The sequence below is a fragment of the Tinamus guttatus genome, unplaced genomic scaffold (genome assembly GCF_059628265.1).
Source record: "Tinamus guttatus ecotype Peru unplaced genomic scaffold, ASM5962826v1 Tinamus_guttatus_pri_ptg000503l, whole genome shotgun sequence".
NCBI classification, from domain to species: Eukaryota; Metazoa; Chordata; class Aves; order Tinamiformes; family Tinamidae; genus Tinamus; species Tinamus guttatus.
The window spans coordinates 795,450-800,318 of NW_028289037.1; positions in this window are offsets into that span (position 1 = coordinate 795,450).

Sequence of the window (4,869 nt, forward strand, 5' to 3'; positions counted from 1 at the left end):
GGGAAACTGTTTATGGTCAGTGAGTCCAGTGCACTGTGAAGCATCATGCATTCTTATTTCTATATGGATACAAATTCGCCTAGAGTGAACCCTTGCACATGCAGAGAATTGTTTAGTAGAGACTCTTTAGTTCTGCTCTAAAGGAGGAAGTTCTTCAGGGCTGTAAACACCCTTTCTGATACTGATGGAGATAGGTGTTGTCACTGAATTACACTGCCTGAGGGTCTGCCACTTCAGTTCTAATGACCCATGCTTAACAACTTCCCACTTATAACACTGACACCAGGACACACGGTTCCCTTCACTATCAGCTTCAGAGTGTTAAGGAAAAATACCTCACCTAGGCATCATTTTCTTTACTTTTTGTGTGAGTTTTAGAACAACCAATGACCATCCAGAATGCATGGTGAGAAAACAGACTAGCGATCTTTTCTGTTCAAAGAAAATTCCCTCTTACATTTATGTGATTTTTCCAAGGATCTGAAAATAGTTTGGCAGTTAACAAAATTATAAATAACTCTAAGAACATTGCTCTGAAGCACTTGGATTCTTCAAGATTTTCTGTACTTTTCATGGAATTAGCAGACTGAAATTAATTGCACAAAACAAAGGGATACGTGCTACAGGATGAGGTTCCGTGATGAGCATAAATATATGTGATTTAACTCAGGAGAATTAAATCAGATTGTCTGGTATATTACCAAAATACAGTGGATGGTGCCTTTCCAATGCACAGTGCCATGTGTGTCTTCAGTGTGAATGTTCATTTTAATATGTCATCTGAAATGTGATACCCAGCAAATGAATTTTTCTTTCCCAAAATGTCATACGACCAGTGGTTCATCAAGTCTTTATCTGTTTACAGAAGCCTGCTCTCTAGCTCTCTGTTAGTCAATTAAAGTAAAATATTTTGACATAACACAGTGTGATAACTCTTGTGGCCCTAGTGTAATAATACAGTCATTCTTGGGTCTTTTACTTTTTTTTTACCTAATCGAAGTATGTATTAGAAATGTTTTAAAGCTTGCCTAATAGCTTTTTTCTAGAAATATAGGAGCAGATGACCAGAACACGGCAGGTAGAGTCCAGTGGGTATAGGGTCCGTCAGCAGCTCCAGACATGTCAAGGTCCAGGGTCCTTCCAGGAACTCCAGCCAGGAGGAAAAGGGATATGGGATTAGAGACTGTGTTATAGACAAGGCTATACTATGGCTTCAAAACCTACTCAAGAAAGCAAGTTACCTACTGCGTAGGAGACAGGGCTAGAGACTAGTACATCTAGAACATAGCTCAGGCAGGATCTGAAGGCCTAGGGCTGAGCTCAAGTGGGGTTCCAGACCCGTGGACAGAGAGTGAAAGTAGAGGCCATTAAGGCCTATTATTGTCCTTAGAGCCCTGACAAATATTGTCTTTGTGGAGGATATCTCCTAAATCAAGGAGAATGGCATAGAGAAGGTTCCTATATTAATACTTGTTGTGGTTTGTAAGTAATCTTCTGGACAACTCCAAAGGTATAATAGCAGAGAGTGTTGTCACTGTCCTTATATGAATAAGCTCCACTGTCTGATGAACCTTATGAGTACACGTCTACTACTGAAATACAGTAGGACATTCTTTGTTACACAGTGATCTGCTCATCAATAACTTTTAGAAGATACCTAGTCTCTCAAGCTTATTGGCTACTGCCTTGAGCAGTTCAACAAGAATCAGGAGGACAGAAATACCTCAGCCTTCCCACTGCCCATTCTCTACATGTCATCTCTGTAGAATGGTACATTCTTCAGATGACTTTTCTGATACTCAGAGACATCCCTTTTTTCTCTTGCAATAGACATGCAGAGATGAATGCTATTTTCTGATGCAAAACCAGTCTGCAGGATGCCAGTGACACTTTTATATTCCCACAAGCACAGCGAGCCAACACAACTTCACATTCCTATAACCTGCACTGAGATGGGACATACGTGGCAGATGAGCCCTGCCCAGTAAGTGAATTTCAACTTAAAAGATCAGTCGGTAACTTCAGAGGTTGGGGACCTTGGTTCCAAGCTTAGTCTATTTCGTGTCCCCCATGTAATGGTGAGGAGACGTGGAATAATGTTGATAGAAATGTCTTTTAAGATTTTAGTATGGAGCCAGGGACAGAGAGTCTGCAGACTAAGAAGCCTTACTCAGCAGGAAAAAGCAGCCATGGAAACTCCAGCAGTGGGAAAGCTCAACTCTCTCCACTTTCTTTTCAGACTGCATAAACATCCCAAGAAAAAATGAAAAGTTCTTCATCTCACCTCCTGCAGTTCAAGGGGCTAAACATCTGACCAAATCACAGAGCTGGGGCCAGACAATGTTCAACGATCTAGTCTTAATTCGTGACTTTATCGAGTGAACCTTTGATTAAAAAAAAAAAAAAGCACATCCAAGGGCAACAACAGTTTTAGCTAAAACAATGGTTTTAATTTAGCAAAATCATCCCCAGCAATCTGTTTATTCCTGTTGCTTTTTGTCAGATGTCAAGACAAAGTTCCCTGGGTAGGAGGCTGGAAAAGAAAATATAGTTTCTTGCTACAAACTGTTAACGGACTCTTGCTTTGCTTTGCTCACTTTAAGTATTCTGCTTAGTTTGGCCCATTGCTCTGTTTTTTCTGGAAACCTCTCATTTTTCTTCTGGTCTGTATTCCAAAACCACAGTGCACAGAAAAAGAATTTCTACCAAAGTCTCTCTGCTTCAGGGAATCCTCAGCTTATACATTGCTACATACCTGCACTGTAGATTTTCAGGATTTTGTTTATACAAATGAAAAATATTTACCCTGCTTTGTTTTTATTTTTTAAAAAGCAAATAACTAGTTTAGCTAGTTAAGGGAGGACGATCCAGCTGGCATCTCTAATGGAAATGATTACCACAGAAACATTTGCAATCACTTAAGCGTGAGCTCCCATGATGCGTAGCAGCAAAAGCTGAAAACAATTCAAAATAAATGTAGCTCAATCTAAACAGGGAAGGCAGAAATGAAAGAAAATTTCAAGCAAACAAATAAGAAGTCTTTCTCACATTGCAGTGTCCACCAGGTACAAAATTTTCGAGATATGTCATCAACCCTAAATCATTACAAATACATGGAAAATTAACACGTACAGGGCCTATATATATTATAGAGCTCAGCTACAGTCACCCACATCTGTTTCTGGTTTAAGTCATACCTCGCTCTGGCATGGATTCAAAGAGCAGCCGTGGAAGTGAGTCTGGCCTGAGACTCACTGCCTGGGGTAAATGGATGCTGCTGCTCCAATGAGAGGAGTGACGCTAAATCAACTAATAAGGCAGTGCTATGACTTTAGAGAAATGTATTTCTAGAGTTTTTCCCTTCCTTTTACCTCCTCAGTGACTGATCAACTTTTCTGCAAAAGTAGAGGCTATACCATAAGCTTATAGCTTTTAACAGTATATGAACTTCTCTGAGACACAGAGAGCTTACAGATTATTATAATCAATAAAAAGTTTGTGATTGATTTAATGTTTAGGTTTAAAAAGATAATTCTTATAAGTAGCTAGACTGAAAAGACTATGATGTTATGTGTGTGTGTGTGTACATATATGTGTTTGTGATTTGTATGTGAGAAAAGCAATTCATACAGAAATAACGCAAGAAGCAGCACATAAACTGAAAATTGTAAAAAAAATCAAGCCTTCAACTTGATCTTTTCTGAGGTTTCTTCAGAATTTTATCTCACAAGACTGATGTGATTTTATGGTCTCATTACCTCCATTACCCAGATCTAAATGTAGCATTAGCTTCACTTCCCATTCTTTTATTTAGAGTTTAAGTATATGCTGCTTTCACTTAAAAACTTGCTTGTGGGGCCTAGTTTTTTCTGTGAGAAGGATTTTCCAAAAGGTAGGAGTGCATGGAGGGAAGGTCAGCTCGTTTATTCTTTTCAAGAATGTATATGTTATTTTACATTCTTTTATAGATATTTGATAGAATATTTTTATAAAAGAAAAGAAAATAATATATACATGCTATAAAAGAATAGTTCAAATCATCTTGCCTCACCAACTGGAACTAGTATTAGTTCAACTCAAAGCACAGCTGTCATGGTCACATTCACTTTAAAACGCAGGAACACAAAACTCAAGGTGTGATAGGGAGTTACCACTTCAGGACTAGGTTCTGGTATCTGCTTGAGCAATTGCTGATATATTTTGAATGAAAGAATAATGGAATTATACTGAAGATAACTAGAGTGCCCACATGGAAGGAGCAGCTTTGGGCTGGGAAGCCCAGTTTCACACAAGCTCCTGCTTAAGACAGTATGGTATATGCCTGCCTTTAGAAAAGAAACAGGATTGGGCTCAAAACACTTCCTACCAATTTTCTGAGGCTATATGTATACTAGCAGATGTAATGTCTAAGGCCTATTATGTGGACCTGTGGACAAGACACACAGAAGAGCTCATATACATACAGCTCTCTCTCCTCTGCTCATTCCCTACTTCCCTAAAAAAGCAGTACACCCCTTACATACAGTCCATAAAGAACAGAGGCTGATCTGTGTTATCTTCAAACTACACCTGGTGTTGTCTGGAGGATGCCTTGTCCAAAATCATGCCAGGTAGCATGCTAACAAATAAAGTGTAAGGAGAACCATGGACAACTGCTCAAGCCCACATTCTGTCCTTCTTCAGCTTATAGACAGTCTTAAACTTCTCTATGCTTCAGGAGGTAATTTAACATGGCACACTGCAGTCCCTTTGAGAATTAGCGGAAATGTTATGTCCAGGGCCACGCAGGAAGTGAGAGGTGGTTCAGCATCTCTAACTCCCTTACTGCTGAGTACCTCTTCTCTTTAAGATTGACATCAACTTTGGATC